Source organism: Saimiri boliviensis, chromosome 4, assembly GCF_048565385.1.
Source record: "Saimiri boliviensis isolate mSaiBol1 chromosome 4, mSaiBol1.pri, whole genome shotgun sequence".
Classification (NCBI taxonomy): Eukaryota; Metazoa; Chordata; class Mammalia; order Primates; family Cebidae; genus Saimiri; species Saimiri boliviensis.
This window is the reverse complement of record NC_133452.1, coordinates 106,425,218-106,446,520: the sequence shown is the minus strand read 5'-3', so window position 1 is coordinate 106,446,520 and position 21,303 is coordinate 106,425,218. Positions and strand designations below refer to the sequence as shown.

General features: G+C 33.4%; 1 long non-coding RNA gene across 1 annotated transcript in view; it reads right to left on the bottom strand.

Moving 5' to 3' along the window:
- Window positions 1-21,303, bottom strand: part of LOC141584313 (uncharacterized) — a 572,289-nt gene that overhangs the window by 237,333 nt on the left and 313,653 nt on the right. Inside the window, exon 13 of the long non-coding RNA XR_012517287.1 lies at window positions 19,121-19,186. This is a non-coding gene — a long non-coding RNA (uncharacterized LOC141584313). The remainder of the gene's footprint in view (window positions 1-19,120; window positions 19,187-21,303) is intronic.

Genomic DNA, 21,303 nt, shown 5'->3' with positions numbered 1-21,303 from the left:
GAAGAATGTGTATTCTGCTGTTTTTGAGTGAAAGGTTCTTATAATAATATGTGTTGTTCAAATCCTGTCTTTCATTATTCATTTTTGTCTAATTTTCATATCAATTATTCAGAGTTGGATACTGAAGTCTGTAACTATTATCCTAGAACTTTCTATTTATCTCAAATTCTATTCAATTTTTCTTTATCTATTTTGGGTCTGCCTTGTTTTGTACAAATATATTTATTTTCCTAATGGGTTTAACTTTTTATTAATATATAATATGCCTCTTTATCTCTTGAAAAAATGTTTGTCTATCTTGACTCATATTTATACAGACTCCCCAGCTCTATTTTATTTGATGTTTACATGAGATATCTTTTTCTTCAGTCTTTTTGCTTTCAAACTCTTCATATTTTTGGATCTTAAGTAAATTGCGTGTAGAAGCATATAGATGAGTCACTTTTTTATTTGGTTTTAATATATTATGCCAAACAATGCCTTTTAATTGGAGAGTTTAATCGATTTATATTTAATACAATTATAGTGATTTGATAGGGAAAACTTTATTTTGCCATTTTAGTTGTTTTCAAATGCAATGTATCTTTTTGTTCCTCATTTCCTCTATTACTGCTTTCTTCCCTCCTTAAGTAATTTTTGTAGTATACTTTCCTTTGTTCCTTTATTTCCTTTTTGGTCTAATTTTGTATATTCTTTTATTTTTGGTTGAGATGTAATAATCTTACATATTTATGGTACACAGTTATTTTTGATGCATATATACAATGTGTTGAGTAAATTAGGGTAGTTGGTATAGACATTACCTCAAACTTTTATTGTTTCTTCATATTGAGGACATTCAAAATCCTCTCTTCTAGCTAAATGGGAAGGGGAAGAATATAGATTATAAGAACAGAGTTTTTTAATATGACTTAAGCTAAAGTTAGTGATAATGCTAGTGCATATTACCTATGCAAGAGTAGAACTTCATCAAAATTACAAACATCTAGACTAATAGCTAAATATTTATATTTGCAATTTTTCAATGTGAAAAAGACTAACCTTGTGAGGTTACTAATTAATGGAATTTTCTCATCTAAAGCTTTTAGCTTACTTTCCTTTATTAATAACTACGTATTATTCCTATGGAAGCTAAAAATGAATACAGCATTTCTGTGACAATATTAAAATTTCCAGCATACAGGTTGGTGAGTTTTCATGTAGGTAAGCCCTCCCCTGAATAACTATCACCAAGATCAAGGTATAGAGCATTTCCTGCACTCTTGACTGTGAATGAATTATATTTCTATTATTAAAAAGGCATGACAGAAAAAGAAACTCATGACTGTTCATTCTGTCTATGGTTCTCTGTATTGTAATCTATGTTGTCATTTTTCATGAATATTGGAAAGCTTATGTGCATCAGACAGTATTTGGTATGGTATTAAAACAAGAAGCTAAGATGTCCACATCAGAAAATAGGGAATGTAAAGCTCACCAGGTGTTTTGGTGATTTCACCAAGTATTGGCTCTATTTTCCTATGACACCATGTTTTTATAAGTGAGTAGTAACAGGTATTACGCTAAAATAAAGTTCTACTCATCTAATAAGGCTGGGGAACCCTGTGTTGAACAAAATATAAAAGGCTTATCAGAGTCTTCAATAAATTAATGCACACTGTAAATCAATTAATGTATACTGTAAATAAGCATTTAATAAGCTTATTTGATTATGAAAACTTCTTAGAAAATACATAGGGAAAAATTTGAAATATGTTTTTAAAAACCTATTTTCTGTTTACATTGAAAATATTATTTTACTATTTGCCTTTTGTTGTCATAACATAGTTTTCTCTATCATATATCAGCATTATATGCAAGTCAATAAATTAAAAAGATGTAAACTAAATTTAAATTTGAAAGATAAATATGATTTTAGAGCAGGTTTTGGTGAAACAACATAGTCCCCTCAAAAATTATGAGTGAAATCTCAAAATGGATAATAATAAAATGAAATTATCCTTTTTGGTCCTACCTTCCTCTCTCTGTAAAACCCACCAATTATCATTTTGAGATGCTTGCTTCGAAACCTTGATTTCCATGTAAAAGTTTCAGAAAGCAGCTACTACATACCACCAGCTTAAAGAGCTGACATTCTGAGAGTGACCTGTAACCTCAAGGTTGAAAAGCAGGTTGATAGTAGTATGGAAAGGAGAATAGAAAATGCTGCTTACAACTTCATTGCTTATTTCAGGATATCTAATTGGTGCACCATCTAATTTGAAATCCAGCTTATGTAAAACAGAATATAAAGCACATTCTTTAAAGAAAAGTGAACTGTTTTTATATGAGTAACTAAAAGTGAAATTTGACATTTTCTTAAACCAATTAAATAGAAGTGTGTTTTCTTAAAGATGACTGATTTTGGTTATCACTTTACATCTGCTTCAATCTTTGTGATTACTAAAAGTTATTTTCTATTTCTTAAAGCAATGCATTGCATGGATTGGGTTTCTTTTAAACACAGAATTAAGATAATATAGTCAATGTGATAGTTTCAGTATTCATAATCAAAGTATTCTAAAAATATATTAAAATGTCAGTAAAATAATGTCCGCAGGTTCTTATAGCTATGTTTTCTACTTACAAGGGGCTGCAAATACTTTCATTTTAATCACTAATAAAACATGGAGCAAATGCAGCATATATGATTTACTGATGGCCAAAAAATATTGAACACATTCTTTTTAGTTTATTTTTTGTATATGAGAACTATATATTGGTTCTTTTTAGGAGTAACACAAAACATTAAAACATACACTGATAACTTACGAAAGATACTAATTTCAATTTGCAGCTACTGTGCAAAAGAAATGTCGTTTAAAAGTATTTTTTTAACTTGAAGTCTGTACAATTTTCTGTATGTTACTACTAGTTCATTGAAAAAACCCTAATAACTGACACACACAATTATGTCAGATAATTAACTAGAAGTTCATTAAATCAGTTGTATTTCAAAGATTTCTATGGATATATAACTATAATCCCTGTCTGCACTAGCTCTTACTTATAGACTTGTATTATTAAACTACGGTTTTTAGTTTTTGAGTGTCATCTTTCCTAATTATTTTAAGGACAAACTCACTGACGAATTTATATTACTTTGTTGTAATTCAGAAGTATTTGAAGTAAAACTCTTTAGCCAAAGTGTTTTGTGGTCTGAGGTTCTGGGTCACAATCTTGAGTACTGTGGCCTGGCTTTTTAATGAATGAGCTTTAAAATAGGGCAACTTGGTTCTGTACTTCAAATTTACGTGCTTAATGTTTTTGTCTTTTTGAGATAATGCTCATAGTTAATTCTTCCTGCTTTCTTCTAACAATTCCATGTAATTGGATACATTTTTCTCCCCACACCCATCCTTACTCTGGAGTGGAGTTCTTTTTCACACCACTTTTGAAGTTCTGGTTGGTGTCAAGCCAGAATAGTAGGACCAAATCTTTAATATGATGAAAGAAAGCTAGTAAGATTCATTAGCATAATAACACACCGAAATTATTCCATGAGAGCTATTCAGTGTTAACAAGGAAGACATGCTCATTTTGTAAACATTTCACTTTGATGCCCGAAGAATTTAAAATACTACTAATTCTAACCCATCTCTACTTTCTGTCTCAACTTTTAGATCCAAAGTATTACATTCCATTTTCAGTATTTACTGAAAATTAGTACTACAAGGAAAGACGAAGAGTAAAAGATGCTTAAGTCCCCATAGGAATGAGAAAAACAAGGGGAAGAGAAAAAAGAGAAAGGATGATAATGGAAAGGGAGAACATAGGGATGATTGGCAAGTAGATAGGGAAAACAAATATTACTATTACTCGGGACTACATTGATGGACTAGTAATAGACTGAGCAATGATTTACTATCTGTTATGTACTGTCATGTTCAATTATGCTCATAACTCTCAGCCTTTACAATAACCACTCCCAAGTCAAGGGTGATGCTCCCACTTGTAAGTGTGTTAATGTTGAATTGAATGTTAGAGAACAAGTATCTCTCTATTAAAATAATGTAGTAGGTAGCTAATTCATCCAAAACAATTTAGAACCATCTTCTTATAAGAATATTATAATTCTGTTACTTTGTTTATGAAGCTTTCATGTTAATTGCAGTTCTATTCACAATAGCAAAGACAAACTAAGTGAGGGAAAAAATGTGGTACATATACAGCATGGAATAGCATGCAACCATAGAAAAGAATGAGATCACGTCCTTTGCATGGACATGGATGGAGCTGGAGGCCATTATCCTCCCATCCAAGTACTAACCAGGCCCGACCCTGCTTAGCTTCTGACATCATATGAGATCAGGCGCATTCAGGGTGGTATGGCCTTAGACTGGAGGCCATTATCCTAAGCAAACTAAGAAACAGAAAACCAAATACCTCATGTCTTTACTTATAAGTGGAAGCTAAATGATGAGAACGCATGGACACATAGAAGGAAACAACACACACTGGGTCCTTTCAGAGGATGAAGGTGGGAGGAGGGAGAGGATCAGATAAAAATAGCAAATGGGTACTAGGCTTAATACCTGGGTAATGAAATAATCTGTACAGCAAACCCCCATGACACAAATTTACATATGTAACAAACCTGTACTTGTACACCCTAAATTTTAAAAAGTAGTTAAAATAATAAAGAATATTATAATTCTAACAGCATCTTGTCACATTCCACAGAAATTTCTCCATTTTTGTCAGAAGCAGATATTGCATCCACCAAGTGCTCTCTCTCTCTAACAATTTGACTATTTTTATAACCTTGTTCTTTCAGGGTAGTTCTCTTAATTTCTTGATTGCACACTTTCTCACCAAAAACAAACTCTCTAGTATTTTGGATCATATTTCGTTATCATCTTTCAATACGCAAAATAAATAATGGTCTTGAGTTTTTCAACACTCTACTTCGTGGAAATGACTATGCTCAATTTTTTTTTCTAATAATGTTACATAAAGTTTATGGTGTCTAAGGAAAATTTTCTTTAAAGGAATAAACAAAATTACATGATTTACTATCCTATTTGGGACAATGAAACACATTTCCATTTGATAACAAAATCCCACTGCAGCTTGCCTAGATGAATTTGCTTTGCTAAGGAAAGATAAGGGAATTAAATTTTTGTATGAGTGAGACAAGTGACTCTCTAGAAGCTCAGGTTTAGAAAAGCAGTCAATATTCTAAAGAAACAAATACGTTGTCTGGAAAAAAGAGATTAAAATGCTACAAGTTAAGCTCTAATATTTAAGATTTAAATCCATAACTATAATAAATTATCAATATGTATACAGCTGATGAAATTTTGTGTCATGTTAAACTCAACATAATAAAAATAGCAGTTACAAACCTACCACTGTTCAAAACATATGAAATAAGGTAAGATTACTTTGAATGGATATTCTTTTATAGCATTAACACATATTCAGGTGAAATGTGACATTATCATTTATTGTAGGATACCAAACACTGAACTTTAGGTTATTTTTTAAAATTTTCTAAGTATAGCTTTCTTAATTCTATACATAATCATCTTCTATGTATTAGGAAACTCTTTAAAATGCAAAAGAGGGCCAGGCACAGTGACTCACACCTGTAATCCCAACTCTTTGGGAGGCCAAGGCAGGCAGATCGTGAGGTCAGGAGTGCGAGACCAGCCTGACCAACATGGTGAAACCCCATCTATACTAAAAATACAAAAATTAGCCAGGCATGGTAGCACACATCTGTAATCCGAGCTACTCAGGAAACGGAGGCAGGGCAATAACTTGAACCCGTCAGGCAGAGATTGCAGTGAGCCGAGATTGCAGCGCCACTGCACTCCAGCCTGAGAGACAGAGCCAGACTCCATTTCAAATAAATAAATAAATAAACAAAAATGCAAAAGGAATTTTAAATCCAGGGTCTATTAGTCTAGAATCATGACTCTAAATCTAGACTAGATCTAAATGAACGTTTAGTTGCATTCTTTTCACTTTAACTCTGATCTTGCCTTCATATTGAGCTGAACTGGAGAGAAGACATTTCTTTCATTTATTCAAAACATTTATCAATTATATATTAGGTTCAACATACTGAAATAAATACAAAGGAAAATAAAGCAGCATTCTTGACTCAATAAAAAAGAGCTGATGTATGAGCAGAGTCATTCTGATAAAGGGAAAAATAAAATATTTGATGTAGATGGGGCAGAAATGCAAACCTCTCTAGGTAGGTACAGATTGTTCCCGGCTGAGAGCGTCAAAGAAGAATACACTGGAGGAGATGAGGTTCCAGATGACATTAAAAGAAGTAGACGGGCCATTTTAAATAGAGAAAAAGTAAAGAGCAGAGTCATATAGGCCAGCCACTTGGGAATGTTTAGAAAACAGCAAATATTTAGGTGTAAATAGTGTTTTAGGCTTTTTCAAAGCAGGGAGCAGATTAGTGCAAGATTCTGAAGGTCCCTAAAGAATAGCCTAAAGAGAATGAATTTTTACTTTTTTAGGCAGTAGGGAGTCACCCAAGGCTGGAGAAGAGTTTGGTTGATTAGAGCTGTGCTGTACTAAGGTAACTCTGGCTGCCAATGTCACACCTAAGTCAGATCGTGCTAACTTTCTGATCTGAACCCTGCAGTGATCTTCCATCTCATTCACAGTTAAAGAAGAGTTCAGGTCCAGGATCCGCCCACTCTCTTTTTTACTCAGGAACTTCAGCCACTCTGGCATCTGTGCTAAACCGGATTCACAGCATTCTTTCTGGCTGTCTCAGCCTGGGATACCCCTCTCTTTAACAGCCACATGTCTCACTCTGTCTACTCTGAATGTTTTACTCCAACATCACCTTCTCAATGAGCAGATCTGGCTACTTTAATAAAACTGTAACACTTTTATCCACTGGGATCCCCATCCCTGGGATCTCTACTATAAAAGTCCCCACATATCACAAACACACAAAATAAATTTACTAAAATGTCCGTGGGTGCCTCTGTCACTCAGTGTCTAGCACCTAGGGCACATGATGACACACAACCCCAAATATCTACTCTTGTCACTAGCAGCATTCAGTCTAGTGACTGCCTGAATGAGTGGCAACTTTGTGGGATGCGTCAGTCTAACTGCAAATACGGATGCTGCTATAGAGTAGGAAAAGAGCAGAGAACTCACATAAGAGAAAGGATGCATTTATTAACTTGTCAAGTTCCTTTTTATAGATGATACTAATACTATTTCTTGTACAATGTATAACTTTCTAGTAGTGGCATGTAGCCACTTGGCTTTGTTTTCAAATTTGTATTTCAGACGTACTCACAAATGAGTATGATACATATAAAAAGAACTTGAGAAACAGTCTGCAATACTTATTACTTAAAAATTTTAAATATATATTTGTACAAATATGTATATACCTATAGATAATCTAAACAATATATATGAAGTGTGATACTGATTATAGGTGGATAGCGACACTGCTTCAAGAACTTATAAAAATAACAATAAATGATAGAAATGTATAAGATAACATTAAAATGTAATATTTTCTGCTTAATGACCATTTCTCATGTGACTTGATTACTGTGTTTGAACATCATATGTAAAGTTATTTGTTCATTTTAAACGTAAATACGGTTTTAAGAATTTCCTGAAATAGTTGTTACTGTCTTAAAAGAGCAGTTTCTCCAAACTGAAATTCATCTTGTGAGGAAGAAAAAGAAACTATCAAAAAACTTCAATGGGTCACTAATAATTGCCTAGTCAGGCATTACTATCAATAAAACGTAAATTATGAAGACATTCTGATTTTATCAACATAATCAGCAATTTTGTTGAAATGACAATAAAATTTATTAAACAAATGCATATTATGTATATATTTTTAATTACTCATCCAAACAATGGCCTATCAATAAAACACCCAGACATGTGCAACAAAAATTAAATTCAGAAGTTTTGATATTTTGCTTATTGTTAATCACATAAAATCATTACTCAGTATGTTTAAAATTTTTATGATGATATTTTATCAAGGTGAGATGACAAATATAATTCATATAATAGTCTGTCAGGTTGATTTATGAATTTTACATATTTAGATGAAAGGCGTGAGAATTTCCACATGTACCTTTGCACTGGCCTTGTAGAAGTGAAAGACGGGGCTTCAGATTTCCTAAAGAATTGCACTTCTTTCCTAAGAATCTCAGGTTGTGGATATATATGGGGTCCTGAGAAAGAGTCATATAGGGGCTAATGATCAGACAGTTTCTGCCTCAGTTTTTCCTTTGAAAGGCAGGTAAGGTAGGTCACACCCAAGATTCTACCAGGACCTGACATTTTAAAAACGCAAATATCAGCACCACAAATGAGCAAATAACAAAACAAATATTTACTAGGGAGATGGTAACTAATATTTGTTGTATATATCAAGAAAACTCTGCTCTGAATTATTACATGACAGGAACAATTCTAGGCACAATACATGTTATACAATTTAACAAGGAAACACTGTGAAGTAGGAGTGCATTATTCTCACATTTTAAAGAGAGAACACTCTAGATAAAATTGTAAGTGATTTCTAAAATCCTAGTTATCTCACTTGGGCCTTGTTATTCCTTGGTTACTTTTCTATTTTTTTTTTTCCTAATATTCCATGGGAACTGTGGACTCACCCCCGTCTCTCTTTTTCTGTGTAAATGTCTCAATTACAAAAGGTCTTTTTCTTCCAAGTCTCACTGTGTTGAAATAGTAATATGCAGTATCTCTGACCTCCTTCTTTCTTATTAAGAGAAACGCTTTCTTTCCTAAGTAAGAGAACACATTCTTTTCATTTTAAGGGTTTAACTGTGAATTATTAGAGAGGTAAAAAGAAAGGTGATAACAAAATTAATAAACAGGCAGTCTATGAAATGTATGAAGACTTCTATTTTCATATTGTCATAGTGCCTGGTTCATAGTTCTTGATTTCCTATGAGCTACTAAACGTTAAACTTCTATCCTCAGGTTTTTTGTTTTTTGTTTTTTGATTTTTTGGTTTTCTGTTTTGAAGTTGAGCTTCAACATTTTTGTTCTTTCCATACTATTCCTTCAAAGTTAAATCACTGCCTTTAGAAAAAGCCCACTTAAAAAATCTTCCCTGTGGTGGACCTTCTCCCTAGTGTGCATTTAATCAGAAGAGAACCTAACACTCAATTCTGGGAATATAACTGGTGTTCATATTGTCTCATGTGGGCTGCTTACATCTCGATGAACTTCTGGACTAGGAGACTCCAAGTTTACTGTGCCTCGGTCTGGTTTAGGAAAGATTCTTCCAGGTCACTTTCTCATGGCCACAAAGCAAATCGGTAAAGTAAAAGCTGTATTTATCACCCCCAAAGGTGTTCTCCTTCTTCCACATCCCCGGTCTCTTCTATATTGACTCTCAAGCCCTACGGGCTGTGTTAGAGTCCATGACCCAAGCAACTGACTGCTGTTGACAGTTTGCTAAGCATCCTTCAGCTCTTGGGCCTATCACAGGACACGTGCCAGCATGGAGGAGGCCTCACAGGGGTGCTTGGGATTATTCTCCATGCAGAAAAGGATAGTGATCACCCATGAGTATTTCTAGGTCCCCATTTAGAAGGCTACATCCTAAGTAAACAGAAAGCATAAAAGCTGATAGACAGCAATAGGAAGAAACATAACTTTTTGAGCACTCTAGATTTCCAGCATATATATGCCTGAGTGGTGTCTCAAAGTGAATATGAAGGCTGAAGAGATCCAACTGAGCTGCAGCTACAGGGAAAATTCTTTGCATGGTGGTGTAGGCGGGAGTCAAGCCACAAAAGTATGATCCTCTGTTCCTACCTTCTACTTGGGCTCAGCCAGGGAATTTGGAAGTATTCAAGTAACATTTTCTAAAATTCTGTTTTAATTTTTGAGATTTCTCTGAATATATAATTTGAATATTCACTTGAATATCCAGTGTTTCAACTTTGTTAGGAAAACCTGAAGAATAATTTTAACTGTTAATTTTTCTTCCTTTTAGAAGTAAGCTCATATTTATTTCAGTGTATTGTTGAACAATAAAACACCTATTAATATAGTACAAAAAAAATAGTACATCCACTCAGGGAGACCTGGATTCAAATTCTTGCTCTGTTTATATTATGTGATATTATATAACTTCTACTCTCGGAATCTCAGTTCCTTTAACTATAAAATGAAAATCATGTAATATGACTTACAGATTTTGTAAAATAATATGTCAAAGTGCCTATTACAATGATCCTGTTAAACAGCATTTAGTGAACAGTAGTAGTCAAATATGAATCTGACTCTATTCTGGAGATAAGTTAAAATACAGTATTTATAAAGGACCTACAATGAGCTAGACAGTAGTGTTCCAAAAACAAAAAGATACTATTTAATATTATTTAAAACCATAGCCTATAAGAAGGGAAGTCCTATAAACTAATAATTGCAAAACAACATAATGTGTGTTTAGGTGATATTATGAATGCCTTCATCCCAGGTGCATTTTTATTTATTTAGAGAACCAGTCACACTTCCTTTTAAGGGCTTTGATAGAAATATTCACCACAAAGACAGTTAATTAAAGAAGTAAATTTTACTAACTGTAGAACACTAGGGGCCATTTATTTTTTCTGGAAAGACAAATATAGGCTGCCTCTTTCCGCTGTGCAAAGCCCATCTCCAACCCCGTATCTAATCTTGTTGTTTTTTTTCTCTTCACATATTTAAAAAAACACAATCCTGTATACATTAGCAAGCAGCAAGAGAAAATTTTTCTCATAGCTGAAGCAGTTTTAGCTGAGATCACGAACCTGAAGGGCAGGAAGGCAGGGACTTCCACTGGACGTGCAGGTAAGTAAGAAAAAATAGCATGTAGAAATTTGAAGGTAGATAACATTGTGCCATGATTTCACGTGGGGAAAATAGGTAGCTCAATACTGCTAGCATCAAGTTAAGGTAAAAAGCATCAAGAGATGAAACTGGGAGTAAATGGGGGCAGTCCCTGGAGGTTTTTCATGCCTCGTCAAAGAATTCAGACTTTGTCTTGTGGGCAGTGAGGACTTACTGAAGCATGCTAAGCAAGCAAGTGATAAAAGCATTAACGCCTTTTATAAAGACAAGTTTGCCATGAGAGGAAGAGGAACCTGGGAGGGAGGAAACTGAAATGAAGACAAAGATAATAATTATTCCAACAGTCCAGATAGAGAAACTTGAGAATATGAACATTAACATTCTTTTTTTTTTTTTTTTTTTTTTTGAGATGGAGTTTCACTCTTGTTGTCCAGGATGAAGTGCAATGGCACGATCTTGGATCTTGGCTCACTCCATTCTCTGCCTCCAGTGAACATTAACATTCTTAAAATTATACCACTAGCAATTTTCAGACCCAGGGCTCATATCCAGTTCTTACACATTTCATGACCAGATTCATCAGCTTACCCTGACACCATCAAGGATAAGTTAACCTCAATGAAGATCCAACTGTGGTAGATAGGACCAAGAAAGATCAGAAGAAGGAGGAGGCAAGCTAGCAATAAAACCACCCTGGAGTCATGCAAGCATGGAAAACATCTTTGCCTTCTTCCTCTGCATCACTGTACCACAAAATAATCACTATTTCCTATTAAGTCTACCAGAGTAGCCATACTTTCCTAGAGGAAATGATTGCTTCCGGCCCTGTTGCATGGGAGTACTACTTTATCTGACCTAAAGGAAATGGAAGCAGCAGCTGACTTTTACAGGAATCTAAGCCTATGCATGTACTATGCTGACTCTTCAGTCATCCAGTTTAGGCTAAATTATGCCTGAAAATAAACAATCCCAAAGTTTCAATGCTTTATGAAAGCAGTTTCTTTTTCTCACTCCTGTCTTTTTCTGGCCATTGTTAGCTCAGTTGTATGTATTCTTCATTCTGGGATTAAATATGAACAAACTGCTCCTATATAAACATGATGTTCTTGAAGCAGAGGGAGAAAGAAAGTGGACTTTTTGAACTTCTGTGCCACAACAGCACATACTAATTCCTCTTAAATTTTATTGGCTAAAGATTGTTGCATGGCCAAGTCTGATAACAAAGGAACAGAAAGATTGATCCACTTTTATAGATAAGCCCAATAGGCAGAGGCCAAAAATAGTGTCAAGACAAGTATTTTCAGTCTATGAGAATTACTAGAATTAAAGCCTGTCTTGATATTTCTACATATTCTTAGGTAGGTCTGGTTTACCAAGAATCTGTTTTCCTGATAGACTGAAATAAGTCATTATAAAAGAAGAGATATTTCACAGAGAAGCTTGATTTGGTAACAGATTATCTAGAACGAAACAGTGTATGGGTCAAACATAAAAGCAGTTTAGTCAGGTGGCTGCTTTTCAATCATAGCTCTTTCACTTAGAAGATATGTGACAGTTAGCAAGTGACTCAAACTACATGCTTCTCATCTGGAAAATAAGAATTATTTTTTAAGGAAGGAACTTCTTCACATAAATTTTTTAAGAGATATAAGGTGTATAAAACAGTCTTTCATTTGGTACAAGAAAAAGAGCATGTAACAGTCTCTGTTGCAGGTTCAGTGGTGGCTGAGAGTGGTGATGTGGCATTATCTCATAATGTAGTTCCAGGAAATCCTCATGCAGCCTCCTCTCAACTCACTGCACTGCTCTTACCAACCATACTTTCTCTAGGTTTTAGCTGGGCTGCCCACCATGGTAGGCAGAGCAGCTCAATCATGCTGCTCATTACATCAGTGGAAGCTGTGCTTGCATAGGAATTCAGTGCATGTGGCACAGTTGACGTAGCCAATAAGATTTGTTGATAAGACTATGAAATATTTCCAAGGTACCCCAGAAGTAATTACAGGTAAGCCAGGCATACAATTTCTAGGAGGATCTATAGGTCCAAGTTGTTACACTGATGGCAATTTCAGTGAGAAATATTTCATGTTTCTGAAATTTATAATCTTCTATGTTACTGAATAATTGCAATCTATTAAAATGTTCATCTGAAACACAGCTTAAACTCTTTTATTTTATTTTTAGGAAAGATGATGCGTACCTCAAGGAACACTGTTAAGCTGATGATCACTTGAAAGTAGAGGAAGCCTTGATGCTGAAAACAACTCCATCTCTACCACCAATGAAGCAACCAGCAGTCATCCCGTAAGAGGGAATTCAAAGAACAGAATGTTTTAAAATTGCAGTCTTCCCTCATAAATTGTTCCCTGGTGCCTGGCATGGATCTTCTGATTAGGGCCTTTGGGGTCAGGCCACTTTGAGAGCAGGAAAGACAGGCTTGGAAAGCTGCATCTTCAAAGCCCTAATCTGTCTATCTTGCCTATCAGCCTTTGTAGAAACTTTACTTCTGACTTCAGAAGTCACATTCCTTAATGATATTCCCTCTGACCACATGGTCCTGACACTAGACTCATCCTGGGTTCATTTTTGTCCCTTTCAACCTGCTCCTTGACATTACCTAACAGATAATTATTTCTTATCACCTTCTCATCACTAACTGGATAGTAGAGGTTCTTGCCACATAAAAAAATTCCTGCTTGGAATGCCCTCAGCTCCTTCTCCTGAATCCTGGTTGCTGAAACCTCAAGCTCTTGCTAAAATTAACTCTTTGGGTGGAGGCAGCACTGGAGTATGCCTACAGAGACTATATAAGTTCCCATCTGTTATCCGTTATAAACACCAATTTTATTCTGGGATTCTAATTTTATCTTGGGATCACACGTACATATATAATACATATACGTATGTATATATAATAGATCTATAATGCATATATTATTTAATATATTAATGTATACTAAATATTAATTATATGTTAATCTTATATGATATGGATATAATAGACTATATCTTATGCTGTATTTATATGTATTATATATTACATATGCATATGTATATATATTGTTAGAGATACATATATAATACATATTTATATATTATGTATGTTATATATAATACTTACATATGTATTTTATGTAATCATACACACACAAACAACTAATAATTCTGAAATAACAAATTTTCAGTATAAAGGAAACAATATTTAGGGTGACACAGCAAACCTGAAAATAAACTGCTGGTAAAATTTCTTAGGTTCCAACCTTTAGTGATCCTCATGATTGTCAGTCCAAGTGAACACATAAAATGATTAAAATGATTCTGTTTTACTGGGATGGGCAGAATTAGCTCCATATTCAAAGCATGTGTCACTGAAGGGCCTCAGGCTCTAGTAAATGTACAAACTTGGAGAGGCTTTTATGTGTAAGATAGTCCTTAGTACTTAAGGGGTGGTAAACAACACAGGCTTTGTTTCTTAACCAGGTTTCAACGTGGTGAGATTTTACACACACACACACACACACACACATCTTTTACAATTGAAATGTATATTTATTTGCACTTATTTAAAACAATTTAAATTTAATAATGCAATGCGCTTTAAAAATATGCAAATCAAGAACTTCAGCTGATATTAAGAATTCTTTCTGCAATGTCATTAAAATCTAGTGCATTTGCTCATCTTCCCAAGACAATAAATCCCTAAACCTTAACAGCCACTTTTGTTTTGATGACTAAGTGCTTTATAAAAAAATTGCTCTGGGTTTAAGTTAGTGAAATAAGTCACTTAGATAAAAATACCCAAAGGAGGAGAAGACTAATGCAAGACTAATATAATTAAATTTAAGGCTTGTTATAAGTAAGATACAGGCATGTAATGATATAAACTTTCATTTGGGACTAAACATTTAATACAGACATATGACTTGTGACATGTGCTATTCATCTAAGTCTTTATAAGGACATTTCTCTTAAACAGACACACACATACACACACACACCCCAGAGCCAAGTTACTATTTCCATGTTTATCTTTGCTTATTTTACCACAATATAGTAAAATGTAATAGTACTTGAGGAACTCTATAATCTAGCAACTTAAAATATATTCAATTAGACTAGGGAAATCAAATGAGGCAGTTATGGTCAATGTGAAAGGAACTTATTGATAATTTCAGGAAAACACATTTAGAACTTTAGTTCATAGAAACATTAAAACTTTGTTAGTTCTGATGAAGCAATGAGAGGAGAAAATGTATCTCATACCCAAACTTAAAAGCGTGTTTTAAAGACCATTAAGATGCCGCCATTTATTTAGCAAATAATGCCTGCTACATGTGCTAAGGAATCAAAATGAATCATAATTTGGTTGAGGGGATAGGAAATAATGCAGAAAAAATTCTGAGATATAGTTTTTAAATTATCTTTTTTCTACAATAAAAACATTTTTTCTTCTTCCATGATCAATAGAATAACTATCATGTATTAATGAATGATGGTTTTCTTATTAGTCAAAATTCTTCATTATAGCATAACTATGTAACTACTAACATAAGAAAGGAATAAATGAGATATATGAAAAATCTCAAATCTTGCCGATAGTAGACATTCTGCAACACATTTTCTTTCACTCACATTTGCTTTTTCTATTCTTATTTAAAAATTGCATCATGATACATGTATGATCTTACCACAACTAATCTTGTTTTTAGTGACTAGAAGTTGTTGATTCTAGATACCACAGTAAACCTAATTTTAATAGTTTAGCTCTGTGAAATTTGCTTCTGCATTTAATGATGAGATTATCCTTTATATCACTCAATATGCCCCACATGAAGTTACACAATTGAAAATTTTATTGAAAGTTAGTATTTGAAAAAAAAGTCTCTTAAAAACTATGACCCTCCTAGTTTTTGTGTCTCTTCCTGCGATTCTTTTTGCTTTAAGTTCAAGAAAGTGGAGTCAATGGGAAGCTTAGTCAGATAAACTAGGCTTTTCATATTTCGTCTTTCTCCATTCTTATGGTGCTCTCTCATTTCTTTTTTACTAATCTAAGATATGCCTTCCAGTGAAGATCTCACTCCAAAAACATTTTTAAAGACATTAACACAAGTAATTAATCAAGAACAGATTTTTAATGAAAAATAAACTACAGTTTAGCATGAGAGTACAATATCACATTAAAGGGATGAGGGGAACAAAGAAAAAAAGAGAAAACAAAAAATGGCCAAGCTTCTTTCCAAGAGACCAATAAACCTATGAATATTATGCATCTTACAGTGGTTGTTACTTCTTTTTAGGGAAATATGCTAACGCTCAGACCAGCCAAACTCTCTGAAATGTCACTTACCATGAGGACTTTAACATCACATGACTCATGGGATATGAAAATGTTTAACTTTTGTATCGTATTTTCTCTCATGTATTATTCAAAATTAAAATCATATTGGTAGAATATGAAATCTTTGTATTATCTTGTTAGAAATTCAAAGAATAAAGCATTTTACAAAGCAAATTCTAATGAAAAATTACTTTGAAGAAAAATCAAGTATCGAATAAATTGGAAAAAAGTCTATTAGTAAAACAGCAATAATATTTGTGTGTTTAATGACTTCCTTGCACTAAAGCTACTTCAATGGCCTTACATTACTAACAGAACAAAAAACATCATGAAGTCCTTAACTTGATATTTAGCATAGTATAGAATCAGATCTAGTAAGAATCTAGTCTTCTTTTCTGGTTTCTCACTGTCCCACCAGCACTTCCACACCCTTAAGCTCTAGAAACACCACGTGATGCTCATTTATCTGATCATGAAGCATGCATTTTTATCTGGATTCTTTCTCTAACGCCTTTCACTTTACAGGAAATGCCCTTCCACATCCCTTTCACCTCTATTGAATGTAGCCCCTCTGAATCATTAAGCATCCAAACCCCCAGGAATCTTTGCAAGAGGCTCAGTTTTCTTCCTATTCTGTAAGAGAAAGATACCATATGCTGTTCTCCTTTGCAGCAGGAATATAGACACTCATAATAATCTCTACCCTTTTCATCTGTGGATAACAATCCAAAAAGGATGAACCAAGAAGAATTTTTTCTGACATCACAGATAGTTGCAGCAAGAAAACATTCCCAACATTGTGGTGAGACCAGTATAGTGGCATAAACAGAGGCTTATGCTCAAAGCATGATTTGGAATCTTACATCTGCCTGTATTGCCTTGGGGATGATTCCCTAGCCCTCCCAGAAATGCCATGAGCTCCTTAATATTAACATATTTCAACAAGTTTCTCTCCTGCTCAAATTAATTAGAGTACATTTCTAAGACTAAATATCTTGGATACTACACAGTCTCTCAAATCCTTTTCAAAATTATTTACAGGTCGTGACAAATTCCACCATCCTTATGATTCTTCACTTTGTATTTCTAAATGACAATAATGCCTCCATTTAATAAAAATCTTTTAAATTATAATGTGCATATGACCTTATAAAACTTATCTTCTACTCAATAAATATTTGTTTTTAGGTTTTATGTTTGCAACTATAGTTTAGGCTCCTTGAAGGCAGAAACGATGTCACATACAACATATAATCCTGACTTTAAAAAGCTGAAACAGCACCTTTCAGATTGCAAAGACTTGTAATTGATTAAAGTGATTGGAAGAATAACCCAATACAAGACACAGGTATTTATGAAATTGTTTTGACCAGGCTTATTAGGAGATTTAAATGAGGTTATCCTCTTAAATCAGATGTCTTACCCATAGTAAACAGTAAACACCAAGTAATATTGGCTATTTTTACTGACTTTTCATATATAGAGATATGTATACATACGTACACATGTATAAATGCAACTTATATGTGTGTATGTATATTAAGGTATATATATTTTTATATATACATCTATATATCAGTTGACTTTAACAGTTAATATATAATTGATATCTATCAGTTGAATTTAACAGTTGATATATAACTGATATATATCAGTTGAATTTAACAGTTGATATATAACTGATCTATCTATATATATATATATATATCAGTTGACTTTAACAGCTGAGCTACACAGAAATTGGCATGAAAAGAATTTCTTCCCCATTCCTGTGTGAAGAAAACCTGCTCTAAGTTGGAGGACAAGTAGGGAGTTGCTGACCTCTTGGAAAACTGCAGATATGTTGCAAATCATCATGCTTTTGACTCTTGGGGAATGAGGGACAGAACAAAATGTGAGCATGATGCTTGCCATAATGCAAAGAGGCATTATTAGGCATGTTGTGGCTAACAGCATGAAGTTTGGCACCTGATTCTTACAGTTTGAATTCTAGTCCCATCACTTTACAGATGCATTGTCTTGGGAAAGTTATTTAACTACTCTATTTCTTCCTTTGGTAAATAGACACAATAATGCTGTCTACTTTATAGGAATTTTATAATGATCAAATATTTAACATACATAAAATACATCTCTAATAAGTAGTTCCAGGAGACAGTAAATTTTGGTAACTTTTAGCTGTCACTACCATGTCTGGTATTTTACCTTATCTGACTTCCATCCCATCACCTGTGCTACTTGTTACTCCAACAATCTCCCTTTCCATACATTCCATCATTCTGTAATTCTGCTTTTGGAGAAGGTCCGATAGCCTCATGAGTTTACCTTCTTGCTGTGTAGGGTTGGCTAGATAGATGTTGGCAAGCTAACCTCATAACTTAAAGGTCATTGTTTCCATGAAAAGAAGTCAAGCTCCAAAGCATTGATATGAACTTCACTTTTAAAATATAACTATTTTTTTGGGATGCTGAAACTGGAATGCACGGAGGTGAAGGATAGATTTGTGTGTAACTATAGACTGCAAGTAAAGTGTGGTTGAGAGAGTAATATGTTTCTTTCTGAAAGTAATCTGGAATTTATGCAAAATGAAGACAATGTCTTACAGAATAATCTTCAAAATGCTTTAAAATGTTTTCACACATCCCCTTTCTTTCATCAAATAACTTTTAAAGTAATTTGAATTTTATTATTGCAGCAGTTATTTGTAAGAAGAAGGGCTAATTTTACTTGAGAAACTAATCATACAATGGCATTATTTCTATAGAAGAAAAGAATTCTATTTCTTTCAAAAGACAAAAGTGAAAAAAGTCAATTCTACTATACTATGTGCAAAAACAACTGTTAAAATTTAAAACAATACTTACATTTATACAAATTTATGGATATGAAGTTCATTTTTCAACTTACATAAAATAATTTTATGGTCCTTTGGATCCCCATAACTGTAAAGATAGGACATCCAGTGAGGAAGAACTGTAAAAGAACAAACAGCAGTTGCATCAATTGGGGTTATATTTGTTCCTCTTCATTTTCTATCAATCCTTGGTTAAAGATATTTAATGACTGACAAACTAGTTTGTCTCAATTCTAATTTTAAATCTTGGCATACTGTCAATGTTGCAATCTGGTAGCCCTTACTGGATTACCTGAGCTGCCACAGATATATTGTTCACCATACATAAAAAATCATGTTTTGTTGGCAGCATGTCATTAACTTACTCAACCATAATAGGGGCTTTGCATGTATTTCAGTTGTTGAAGCTCAAATAATTGAAACAAAAGTGAAAATAATTTCTGTGCTATTTTTCAGAAAATCTGCATATTAAAATGGAGATTCATTATCTTTTTTGGTATGAAAAATATAAAAGGCAGATTCATTCCACTATTTATTTGCATTAATATTATCATTATACAGTATTTTTATTTTAGTGAATATTGAGCAAAATCATCTCTCAATATGAATAAAGAATATAAAGCAAAAATTTTTATTATTTAGTGTCAATACTCATAAGAGAAACAACAGTCTTGCAATTTTTACCTTAGCTTTAATAATTATTATATTTTATTAATATATTTTATATGACAATAATTGTATATATTGATGGAATACAATGTGATTTTTTGGATATATGTATACACTGTACATTCAAGCAAGGTGATTAACATATCTTAATAATCATTATTAAAGTTGCTACTGTCAGATTGAAAATGTCCAGCATCAACTTTGAACAAGAAACATATATATCTTCAGCATACAATGCAAATGTACTTTTAATTAACAATTATTCAATATAACTGTTTCCAAAATATCAGGGGAAGAAAAGAAACATTCATTTATCAAGTACCTATACCTTTTAGGAATTTTGTATATGCTATTTTATTTAATCTTTATCAAAATTCTGAGAAGTAGAAAATATCTTCATTTTACCAAGAAAGCAAGAGATAAAAAGGGAAGAAGAAGAAAGAAAATAGCTGAGACTACTAAAGGAATTAAGAGTTATCCTGTCACACCCAGTAGCTGGCAGAGCTAGTAATGCTCAGTAATCTGCCTAAATGTGAATCCAAAACCCATATTATCAACTTTAATTTTCATTTTAAAAGCAGAGAAAGCCCACTTAGCATGCTGATATATTTCTACGTGTGAATTGCTTTTGATCTATCTCAGCACAGCATGAGAAAGACTTATCAAGATGAGACAAGTAATTTCAACCATATTAAAGGTTCCAAGTGGACAAATTCCATAAAATCTAGCATAAAAGCAGATGCCTTATTGAATAAAAACCAATTTGGGTTTGCTTCTGTTATCATTCTTTAAATCAATTACATATAATCCATGTGACATGGATAGCCCACAGACTATTTTTTTCTCACCCTATTCTGCAGAATGGTAGAGGGAAATGAGATTAATCTAGACTCTATAGATGAACAGATTTTCATCCACAATATGTCTACTGTATAGACACCTATGTAGTAGAAACATGAGGGAAACCACACAAATAATCTAGTAACATTAAAAAATGGTAAAAGAACAGATGAAGAAAATTTTAATAAAATATGTAATTTAATCAAATATATCTAAAATACTGTCATTCCGATATGCACAAAATTTTTAAGTGTGAGATATCTTACATTTTTATACACAGTAGTCAAAATTTAGTGTGCATTTTACACTTAGAACACATTTCAATTCCTATACCACATATCTTCAGAATTACTTTCGATTTACCTCCATCCTGATCTAAAACCTCATTTCAATTTAAATATCATAAAATTTATAGTTGAAAAGTAGATTTGCAAACTCAATTTGTTCTGAACGTACTTCAAAGTTTTCTAATAGTTAGTTGAGTATTTGCTTATAATTTAATTTTTTTTTTTTTTTTTTTTTTTTTTTTTTTTTTTTTTTTTTGAGACGGAGTTTCGCTCTTGTTACCCAGGCTGGAGTGCAATGGCGCGATCTCGGCTCACCGCAACCTCCGCCTCCTGGGTTCAGGCAATTCTCCTGCCTCAGCCTCCTGAGTAGCTGGGATTACAGGCACGAGCCACCATGCCCAGCTAATTTTTTGTGTTTTTAGTAGAGACGGGGTTTAACC